Source organism: Mesoplodon densirostris, chromosome 3 (genome assembly GCF_025265405.1).
Source record: "Mesoplodon densirostris isolate mMesDen1 chromosome 3, mMesDen1 primary haplotype, whole genome shotgun sequence".
Lineage (NCBI taxonomy): Eukaryota > Metazoa > Chordata > Mammalia > Artiodactyla > Ziphiidae > Mesoplodon > Mesoplodon densirostris.
The window spans coordinates 74,700,999-74,713,138 of NC_082663.1; the positions used below are offsets into that span (position 1 = coordinate 74,700,999).

Below are 12,140 nucleotides of genomic sequence, written 5' to 3' on the forward strand. Positions count from 1 at the left end.
AACAAATTGACAGGTTTCAGGGAAAACTCTCTCCCTCTATTTTTTTTATTTGTTTGTTTGTTTTTGCTCTTTCTCTCTCCCTTGTCTACTTTTTCTCCCTCTCCTTCCCCACCCACAACACGTGGTTCCTCATCTCTTCTCTCTCTCTGTGTCTCTCATTCTTTTTCCATGGATGCTGGCCCCCTGCTGGTCCATTCCTTTGGAATGCCTGGCTCCCTTGTAGCCCCTGGAAATCTCTTCATTTCAGATAACGAGCAGGGGTTAACTGGTGTATCTGTCCCCACTTGCAAACTCTTAAGTTAAAGTATCTGGTTGACTTACCTTAGGTCATGTGTCCACCCATGGTTCCATCAGTTTTCGCCTAATTGCCAAAGTAACTACTCTTGTTGGATATCGTAGTAGGGAAGGCAGTCGACTTAATATATTTCTGTACCCCCTGGTAACCCTGTCTTGAGCTCTCAGCCAGTGTCCTCAGTCTCCTGCTCTTATCACAAGGGTCTTCAACCTTTTATAATAGTGTTTCTCACAGTATTGTTCAGATCACTTGCATCAAAGTGTGTTTACAAAAAAAAAAAAAATACAGATACTCAGGCCCTTACCCCTTATCTATTCCAGATATCCTATGTGCTGAATACTTTGGGAACTGGCATGAAAAACTCACTGTTAATAAGATTTTTTGTATTGGAAAGCATGCTCTGAGTTTCAAATAACCTATAGACAAATTAACTTCTGGAACAAATATATTCCAGATAATAAATATAAAACACTAGTGACAAAAACTATATAGCACTTTGAAGATTAAAAAGATATGTACTTTAATATTTCAGATGCTGTCATGCAAAAGTTAACATGCAGGATTTTCTCCTTTATTTGCCATGCCATTTACTTCATACAATTGCCATAGGTCTATAAGGAATCTAGGAAATGTGCACTGGTTTAATCACATTTCTGCCTCTTCCCCATCCATCTTTATGACTCTGTATTTTGACTTTATTGTCTCTTCAACTCCAGTGCTATCTAGATACTCTTAACATCCCTGTCTCCGTACAACTATGTACTAGATCTTATCATCAAAAGCCACTGTTCCCCTGTGAATGTCATCCACAGCAGAACTCGGGCTGATCCTCCTTACCAGCAGATTAATCATTAATACCCATTCTTCCCTGACTAGATCCTCTCCCTCACTATTCTTCTAAGTTTGTGTTTCTCAAATTTGAATACATATAACCCTGGGGATACACAATTTTAGATCATAGGAGCCACAAGTTAATAGTGATGTTTCTTACTGGAACATTTATTTAACTGAAGATTTAGTAACTTATCTGAAAGCAACCTACATGTTATTTTTGTCTTAAACACAGATAGGTTAAAGAGAAAGTTACAACTTTCACATTAAACTTTTTAAAAAAAGGTAAGCCTTCAAAAAATTTGAGCTATATTTTCCAGGTTCCCAATCTCAGGCACATTATTAATTTGATAATGTGTTATGGATTTAGCTGATCTTCATGAAACACATGCATTCAACAGTTATGAAAATACCAGCTTAAACAATGAGAAAGTTTTAAAAAGCACATCAAGTCCGGCTGTCGTCTCCCCTCTCTATCTAATTCTAATTGAGCCCCAAGGTTCTCTGGTTTTCAAGGGGCTGGGTGGAAGCCAAAAGAAAGCAATTTCATTTTCAAGCAAGTGTATCTTTCAGTAGATCTTCAACGAAGTAAATATCCTCTGGAGCTGGCTTCATAATAGGTTCCTCTTATGAAGACTGGCTCTAACCGGTTCTTGGGAAATGTGCTTGCAGACAGGGATTGCCCAACTGATTTCAGTAGACAAGAAAGTACATAGGGCAACAGAGGTCATGCCAGTGAATGTACACCCTATACACATCTTTATGGACAAACTAATCCACCAAACAATGCCACATACTTACCTATTATTAGTATTTAGACAATACCCTCTAAAAGAGCTCAAAATATTCTTCATAAAAACTAAAAGTAAACAAAGTTGTTCAATCTTTTCCTGCTTAGCAGATTAAAAATTACCTCTGTGAGGGTTGGCCATATAGATAGCTGGAGTGCACAGCTGCCCGCACAGTTTAATTTGATTTCTCAGAACACAGCCTTCTCCATATGCCTGGCCTCTAGTCCCACCATTAATCACCAATAAATTAGACTCTAAGTAGAAGTGTTATCTCCATGAGGTCACTGTGGAAACATATACTTAAGTGATCTGGGAGGGGTGTTGTTTTTTTTCCCATTTATACAATAAAATACATTAGTCATTGACATGGGTTAATTTACCTGGATTAATTGTCAGCTTGGAAAACAAATACTAAGATTCCGATGACATACGACATAAAATGGTAAGTTTTTAATGAGTGTTGAGCCATGGGTTTCATGGGCTGTTGCCCAGAATTAGAACTCCTGGTTGGAGCCCAGCAGAGGGCACCCTAGGAAACCAACACAAGGAGACTAGATATATAGTAGTGGAGACAGATTTACTAAACCTAACCTTTTCCTCCTTTGTAATTTTTGCTAAGCCAGCCCTGATCACCACAAAGCAAACTGGACAACTTCAAGGTTAAATGGTCATGAGTAGAGTGGTCAGGAGGCAGCCAATCACTTCTGAATTCTGTAAAATGCTAAGATAATAACAGTCATCATCATCATCATCACCATCACTCCTGTGAGCCATATATAACTTCTCAATTGCCTCTGGTAAAATCAGTTATTTTCATTCCTCTGGTATGTGATATAAAGTTGCTGGCAGCCACAGAAAACATAAAGATAATTAAGGCATAGAGGGGAGTCAGGACTGATAAGCACAGTCAAGGGAAAATAGTCAAAGGGCAGCTTAGATAACATTCTCGCTGATTGCTCCATAATGTCTATTGCTGGAAAGGCCATCAAATTCCTTTTCTCTTTTAGACCTGTTTGCACACATACCTGTAAGGTCTTTATAGAAACTGACAAATAAAGCCAGATTGGTTTTTAGAGAGCCAAAGGATACCTCATCCACACGGCATACTAAATTATTTCTAAGGAAAAGTATGGAGTTTGCTTTACATTCACGAAGATGATCCCAGAATAGAATTGAGTGTGTGCTTGCACTATGTCAAGGAGTAGGAAATGAACTTTGAAAATTTATCAAAACAAAATTAATCCTTGGACTTCCCCCTGGTGGACCAGTGATTAAGACGGTGTGCTCGCACTGCAGGGGGCGCAGGTTCGATCCCTGGTCATGGAAGTTCTGCATGCTGCATGGTGTGGACAAAAAAAAAAATAAAATAAAATAAAATAAAAATTTAATCTAAATCATCCCAATCATGTAGAGCAAAACATGAGAATCCAACATAACTTAATATAGCCAATAACCATTTTCCTTGCCATTCTCCCCCCACAAAAATTTAAAATAATTTTTTAAACAACGATCCTATTTTGTGACATAAACAAATGTGAAAGTGTTAAGCTATGATGAGAAAAGAGGATATAGGGATGATCAAGGCCTACAACTGTCCCTGTCCCTGTCCTTATTACACCTTCTGTGTCCATCTTCCCCCACGTTTCTGTAAATTGTGAGTGCAGAGCCAAAGTGATTTGATTTGGTAAATGCTCCACAAATACTGATTTAATGAATAAATCCAATACATTCCCTAAGATTGAGGCAGTATTTGTGGTGATCGCCCAATCAGAGGTACTAAGAAGAAGTCTAGTTGGGCGGTGGAACTTGTTGCCAAATATGTGTACTTAGAGACAACAGGTATCAGTGATATCCAGAAAGTAGCTCTGGAATGTGCCAGTGGTCGAGTGGCACGAGCCCAGAAACAAGAAATCTAGAAGGGGCAGCACACAAATGTATATGTGCATGGAAAAATAAGATCAGGATAATCTGTCAGCAGGTAGCAAAATCCGAACATCAAGCTGGTGTCAAGGAGAGATACTCATTGAGAAAGCATCCATACAAAGAAGGCAGAGGCTAAATCCTAGAATATCAGATGATCAAGACAGGACTCTAGATATTTTAGGAATAGAAGCTTCCAAAGCTAGGTTAAACAGGAGAAGAGGTTTGGTTTCATTAACAAGACAAGCAATTGTAGCAGATCAGCAACAGGTGTTATTGGTCCATTTTACAGATGGGGAAGCTGAGGCTCAGTGAGAATAAGTAACATGTCCAAAGCCTTACAGCTAATTTAAGTCTCTGATCCCAGGTTTAAAAATAAAGCCTACTACAGTCTAAAGCAAATTATCCCTCTTTTTCTTACTTCCACCTGCAAATCTAGGAAATCAGTAACTGGAACTAGTAAGTTATTCTAGCTTTGTAACTTGAGTTTGTCTTCTCCAGACTCCTCAGAGCACTGTGCTAGCACTCCTCAAATCACCCCTTAAATGATTCCAGAGCTAGGGATGGAGCTGGGTCTGCAGTAGTGTTTCTCAACTTTGCCTGCACACTGGAATTATCTGTAGTGTTAAAAATACTGGTGCCTGGGTTCTGCTACCAGAGCTGATCATTTCATTGACCTGAGGTGTGGCCTGTGCCTCAGGATTTCTAAGAAGCCCTCCAGGCAATTCTAATGTGTAGCCAAGCTGGAAACCACCAGCTACAAGCAAAAGTCAAGAGCCCTCAGCTGCTTGTAGAGGAGAGATATGAGGGCCAAGCTTGTATAATTCAATGAGCTAGGAAAAATACTACAAGACTCATAGGCTTATTTTTTTTCTTGGACAAGTGGACCATAACTTACTCTTTGCTTTTACAGTTTAACCTCTTAGAAAATATGCCAAAAGTAAACAGGTGTACAATTAACCTTGCAAATCAAAAGGTTCCATGTTTTTAGATTCTAAGTGCTAGTTGTGTGACCAAAGGCAAGGTTTTAGAACTGGATCTCCCAAATTTCTCATTACTATTCTATGCTTGGTTAAAACTCTTACATCATCCCACAATGGAATGTGACCCAAGTTAAGAACAAAATGAAAACATTTGCATCGCTTTCGTGATTAGTAATGATATTGGAGAGGGGTTGAGGTGTCTCAAAAGAACTTGTAATTTTCCCAACCTATTTGAGAGCTGATTCATGTTATTTACTAACTTTGATGCTCCCAAATGATATAACAAATGTATAATTTCTGGATATGTAACTCTAGATGTGTAATTTGCTTGGACTAAATCCAAATCCAGAAACTCATTTATTATTTAAGGTATATTCTTTTTTTAAAATTAATTAATTTATTATTTACTTTTGGCTGCATTGGGTCTTTGTTGCTGTGCGTGGGCTTTCTCTAGTTGCAGTGAGTGGGGGCTGCTCTTTGTTGTGGTGCGCGGGCTTCTCATTGCTGTGGCTTCTCTTGTTGCGGAGCACAGGCTCTAGGTGCATAGGCTTCAGTAGTTGCAGCACACGGGCTTCAGTAGTTGTGGCACACGGGCTCAGTAGTTGTGGCTCGCGGGCTCTAGAGCTCAAGCTCAGTAGTTGTGGCACACGGGCTTAGTTGCTCTGCGACATGTGGGATCTTCCCGGACCAGGGCTCGAACCCGTGTCCTCTGCATTGGCAGGCTGATTCTTAACCACTGTGCCACCAGGGAAGCCCTAAGGTATATTCTTAATATAGCAAATACAACAAAGCCCCTACTCCCAACTTCCATTTTCAGAATTCTTGTCCACAGCTCCCTAATAAAAAGCAATTAACTATGAAACAAGTACATATTTGTCTATGGTGACAATACATCCTGGTTTACCCAGGGCAGTCCTGGTTTATGCCTATTGTTCAAGCATAATTATTGATAGCACCCTCTCTCATTCTCAAAATGTTTCCATTTGGGTGATAAATTATCTGGTCACCCTACATATAACTCACTCAATCTGCATTCCCTCTACAAGTACTATAGGGAAACCTCATGATTGGAGTGTGGTCCCTTTATATTTAGAATGCTCCTCTAGCTATACATGAAAGTAAGATCACTGAAATATCAATCAGCTGATCAATATTCCTTCTTTAAAAACAAAATAATAGAGATTTCTAAAATATTTTCCTGTTTAACTCCATTAACACAGAAGATCCCATTAAATGAAAGTAAAAACCCTGTACTTTTCCAGCTTAAAACCTGCGTTCTTTATCTGTTTCTGCTAGAAACTAACCATGTGGCCTTGAACAAGAAGTCTATTCTTTGTGATCAAGTTTACTCCTTTGCAAAAAGAGTAGATTAAACTAGGTGGTCTCTATCATTCTTTGAGTGACAGTTCTGACAGTCTACATTGCTACTTTCTCTAAGCATTTTATTTTAACCAATGTTTTGCCAGTTCTGTACTTCTGCACTGTTTTAAACTAAGCTCATAGATATCTAAGACCAAATCTATTGAATTCACTTTTTCAGTCTTTACCATCATAATCTATACATGTGATAGTTAAATATTTTTGAAGTTAGTCTTGATTCCAGCAATATTTATTTAATATTTACTATCTGTGAAACTCTGTCCTGGGCACATGGATACTCTACTAGTTAAGTTTTTACTAATTAAATTTCATTTATTTGGCCATTGTTCACTGTCTATGGCATTATCTATGAAATATTTAGACTATTTTGAAAAATATGTAGTAAACTATTTTTAAGCACTTAAACATATCAAAACATATCACTTGTTTTAAAACATGCATCTGCCAGTTATATGTGTATTTTTAAGGACAAGTGCAAAGTTTTGTGATTAAGCTAAAAACAATATGATTAGATTTATCCACCCCCTTATTCAATAAGCATGTATTTAAATATCTGCTATATCCTGGAACTGAGCTAAGCTCTAGGAATACAAGGTCAAATATAGTCCCTCAAGTAGCTCACAGCCTAGTGCACCTGTGCCTGTGGGATAACCTGTCACACCAGTAATAGATAGTGGTTCAAGACTAGGGTGACCAGCATGAGATTCTGAAAGTGAAAAGGGCACCAATCATAATTACACTAGCCCAGAAGGCATAATTGGGGCTGTCCTAGGCAATGCAGACTATGGTCACTCTAGTCAAGACAAAATATAAAGTGGCCTATTGCATCCACTTTATGTCTAAATCCAAGGATTGGTATCCTAACCCAACTGGACTGCTTGTAGAAAGATGGGCCCCAGTTAACAAAATGATAGTCTGTATTTCATGGTGTAATCTTGTTTTCTTGTTTCATTTATCCTTCCCCAAAGTATTCTTTTATAGAAGCATATTTTTTATACCCTAGTAAAAGGAACATAGAGAAATAAGAAAATGTCTTGAGGAAAAGTGTCCAAGACAATGAAGGTCATAGAAAATGTGTCATTTGAGAAATGGCTGAGGAAACAATACCGGGTGGTAAGCATGATTTGCATCATATCTGACCTCTTACACTTTAAAGAACATCTTTTTTTTTTTTTTTTAGATGTTGGGGGTAGGAGTTTATTAATTAATTTATTTATTTTTGCTGTGTTACGTCTTCGTTTCTGTGCGAGGGCTTTCTCTAGTTGCGGCGAGTGGTGGCCACTCTTCATCGCAGTGCGCGGGCCTCTCACTATTGCGGCCTCTCGTTGCGGAGCACAGGCTCCAGACGCGCAGGCTCAGTAGTTGTGGCTCACGGGCCTAGTTGCTCCGCGGCATGTGGGATCTTCCCAGACCAGGTTTCGAACCCGTGTCCCCTGCATTAGCAGGTGGATTCTCAACCACTGCGCCACCAGGGAAGCCCAAGAACATCATTTTAAGGTAGGAAGGGGCAAATGCTATACTCCAGAGAGCAGAGCGTAGACAGGTTGATGGTTTTAAAATCCAAGGAAGTAAATTTTAATTCATTATAAGGAAGAACTTTATCACTTATTGGCAACAGAATGGATTGCCAAATGAGAAAAAAAATGTATCAACACAAGGAGTGTACAAGTGGAAGCTGAGTAACAGTCAGTGGTGTTAGAGAGGAGCCTGATGCTCCAGGTGGCTCTTAGAATCCAAGGTCCTCTAGTGAAATGGCTGTTATTTCTGCCTGGCCAGCATCCCATTCCTTCTTCTTCTGGTAGTAGCATCCCAATATTCTTTGTTGAACAACTTCTCCACTTCTACGAGGTTTGAGGTTTGATAGAGCTGAAGTCATCCTAGGGTTCTAGCAATGGGAATGTGATCCCAATATAGGCATTCAGTGTCCTCCATATTCTTGGCCAAAAATGGCACATGGATCATGCTGGGTAAATCTGTGTCAGACCTAGGACTTTCTAAGAAACTATTGGGGGAAAAAAATTTTTTTTGATAAGATTGCTGAAAGAAAAAAATGTAGGCCCAGAACTTCTGGCAGCCAACTTGCGAGCAGTAGGGGAAGGCTTGCCCAGGAATAAAACCAATACAGAGGAAAGTATAACCCAACAATGGGGAGAGTAGACTGAGTCCTAGTGATTTTTAGCCCCTACATCCAGTGCTGTCTGAAGCCAGACTAACTGGATTTTTCAGTTCTGTATGCCAAACACGTTCCCTTTTTGAATTTAAGCCAGTTGAATTGAGTTTCTATTATTTGAAACAGAAAGAATCCTGAAAAATACAGGTCCTGCTCAACAAAACTTGATTGTATGGTTATGTATTCTATAAATCTAGCTTGGCAGATTTCTAGTAATTTCTAGTAGATTTCTATCATCTCTAGTAATGCTTTGTTGGTATTTAGATGTAGTTACTTATTGTAAATACTTGGAAATTATAAAAGTTCATTACTTTAAAAATTGGTATTTTTACATTGACATGGAAAGTCCTTCCTCCTTTTTAATTTGAACTAACGAGGTTTTATTGCATAGTGTGTACATTATCTCAACCTGGTGATCCTCAATCTAAAAGTAGTGATGAAGGCATATATCTTATTTTTAGGATTTTTAGACTGATGAATGGTGTAATTTCATCTGAGCTAAAGTTGCACAGACTTAATAAATGCATTTTGCGTAATATTAAAATACTTTAAAATATGAGGTCTGTGACTGACTTTTTAAAACAGATTTTTTTAAAAAGGGATTGTTTCGAAGGTATTTTTAAAAAGTGATTCATAAGGTTGACAAAATGTTGGAAAGTACCTCAACAGATGCTATATTAGTTGGGACTCTTGATTTCTAACAATTCCAGCTAGAGTTAAGTAGAAAACGAATTTATTAAAAGGACATTGACTAGTTTACAGACACACTGGGAGGGCTAGGGAGCCCAATTTCAGGCTAAGAATCCAAAGGAAAATCTCCAAACTAAGTCTGTCTTGTTTTTCATAAGGAAATTATTGCTGTCATTGCCACGGTCACAAACACACAGAAAAAAGCCTCCTGTTCTTGGTTTCTTGCATTACTAACTACTTGGTCAAAGTCCAGCTATGAATTTAAGTCTCACAAGAGTGTTCTATCTTTAAGGGAAATTGCTAAGTATCTAACATTCTCAGCTTCTATAGCAATAGACTCTTTGCCCCACTCTAATACTCCTAAATGGAGAATTCCCCAAATATAGAAAGGGGCTTGGTTGCTATATAGCCAAATGAATCACAGATGTCCTCTATCAGTCAAACCTTTTGCAGCCCAACATCAGTTTACACCTTCTCTTGCACTTAGCCTAAAGTAACTACTTTTCCCCATATAAAGGGAATGAGCTGAAGTCTTATCCAAATTGAAATCCAGGCTTTCTGGAAGATGTCCAATTCTTCTGGAGTTGTGCCATGGTCTTGTCTCAATATTCTATAAATTATCTACTAATATTTAAGCTAACCACCAGTAAAATACACTACATAAATCTCAGGAGAAATGGAGGGAAAATGTAGGAAAACCTGATAAAATATATAAATACACACCTGAAAGAATATATGCGTAGATGCAATCCTTATTTCTGCAACTCATCGTTGGTGCTGTATTTATGTTGTTGACTTGCCTCCTCTATCATCAATTTCATGTTTCTTTTGCCCTTACCCAAGAGTTTACCTATACCTTAATCCCTGAGAAAAGGGGCCCCTTGACCATCTTTCCCCTATTGGGTTGTTGTGGATTTCCTTTAACTTTTTTTTTTTACACCTTTATTGGAGTATAATTGCTGTACAATGGTGTGTTAGTTTCTGCTTTATAACAAAGTGAATCAGCCATATGTATACATATATCACCATATCCCCTCCCTCTTACGTTTCCCTCCCACCCTCCCTCTCCCACCCCTCTAGGTGGACACAAAGCCCTGAGCTGATCTCCCTGTGCTATGTGGCTGCTTCCCACTAGCTATCTATTTTACATTTGGTAGTGTCTCTATGTCCATGCCACTCTCTCACTTTGTCCGAGCTTACCCTTCCCCCTCCCCTTTAACTTTTAACACTGGAAATGGCAGTATTAAAAGGCACCTCAGAAGATCACTGGGTTTCCATTAACACCTTTTTGATCCCATTGTGTAATAGCAGCACTGTTTCCCCATTATAGCTGGGATCAATCATTCCTGTCATACCATAATCCTCTTTTTGACTACTCATCCTGTGCTTTCGGAATCAGAAATAGAAAAGTGGCAATCTCAGCTTCCAATTCAACTAAACCAGTCTTTACTTGATTCATGGCAGCAGCCTCCCCTAGCCTACTAAGACCCCTAAACCCATGGAGCCTAAGGGGACTGGAATAGGATGCAAAACTTTTGTGAATGAGCCATTAGGTGAATTTGTGGGAGGTGTCACTTCCACTTTTGCCCCTTGCTTACCTGATTCATGTATTCTGGCTGTGGAAGCATCAGTGCCATAAATGTTTACTGGTTCAGAGCACATACCATATGTATACTATGGTATATAGTATACCATATATACTAGCACCCCAACTTCCAAGCTAACATAAGAACTGAGTATTTCATGTGCTGTTCCAAAATTCTGTAAGGTCAGCTGCTGCTGGATAATGGGAATACATGGTAAAGCCAGTAATACCGAAAGCACTAGTCCATTTTCTTACTTCTTTCACCCTGAATGCGATCCAATTCAATGCAATCCCTGTCAAAATTTCAATGACATTTTTCACAGAAATAGGAAAAAAATCCTAAAACCTATATAGAACTACAAAAGATCCCAAATAGCCAAAGCCATCCTAAGAAAGAACAAAGCTGGAGGCATCACACTTCCTGATCCCAAACTATAGCAATGCTATAGAAATCAAAACAGTGTGGTACTGGCATAAAAATAGACACAGAGATCAACAGAATAGAATCAAGAGCACAGAAATAAACCCATGCATGTACCGTCAACTAACATTTGACAAGAGTGCCAAGAATACTTACTGGGCAAAAGATAGTCTTTTCAACAAATGGTGTTGGTAAAACTGGATAATCAAATGCAAAAGAATAAAATTGGACTCCATTTTACGCCACTCACAAATATTAACTCAAAATGGATTAAAGACTTATATGTAAGCCCTGAAATTGTAAAACCTGAAGAAGAAAATGGGAAAAGAAAGCTCCTTTACATTCATCTTGGCAATGATTTTTTTGGATATGCCACCAAAATCACAGGCAACAAAAGCAAAAATAAACAAATGGATCTACATCAGACCAAAAGCTCTGTACAGCAAAAGAAATAATCAACAGAATGAAAAAGCAACCTACAGAATGGGAGAAAATATTTGCAAATTATCTATTTGATAAGGGGTTAGTATCCAAAATATATATGGAACTCATATAATGTAGTAACAAAAAAACAATCCAATTAAAAAATGGGCAAAAGATCTGAATAGATATTTTTCCAAAGAAGGTACACAAATGGCCAATAGGTACATGAAGAGGTGCTGAATGTCACAAATCATCGGAGAAATGCAAATCAAAACCCCCATGAGATATCACCTCACATCTATTAGAATGGCTATTATCAAAAAGACAAGAAATCACAAGTATTGGTGAGGATGTAAAGAAAAGGGAACACTTGTGCACTGTTGGTGGGAATGTAAATTTGTACAGACACTATAGAAAACAGTATGGAGGTTCCTCAGAAAATTGAGAATAGAACTATCAGCAATGATCCAGCAATTCCACTTCTGGCTATTTATCCAAAAGAAATGAAAATATGATCTCGAAGAGACATCTGCACCCCCATGTTCATTGCAACATTATTCACAATAGCCAAGGTCTGGAAATGACTTATATGTTCATCAACAGATGGACAAAGAAGATTATATACACACACACACACACACACACACACAC

At 38.4% G+C, this 12,140-nt stretch overlaps 1 long non-coding RNA gene across 1 annotated transcript in view; it reads right to left on the bottom strand.

Annotated features, from left to right (window-relative positions):
• Window positions 1-1,437: 1,437 nt before the first annotated feature.
• LOC132485299 (uncharacterized) overlaps window positions 1,438-12,140 on the bottom strand; it is a 45,665-nt gene continuing 34,962 nt past the window's right edge. Inside the window, exon 3 of the long non-coding RNA XR_009531401.1 lies at window positions 1,438-3,253. This is a non-coding gene — a long non-coding RNA (uncharacterized LOC132485299). The remainder of the gene's footprint in view (window positions 3,254-12,140) is intronic.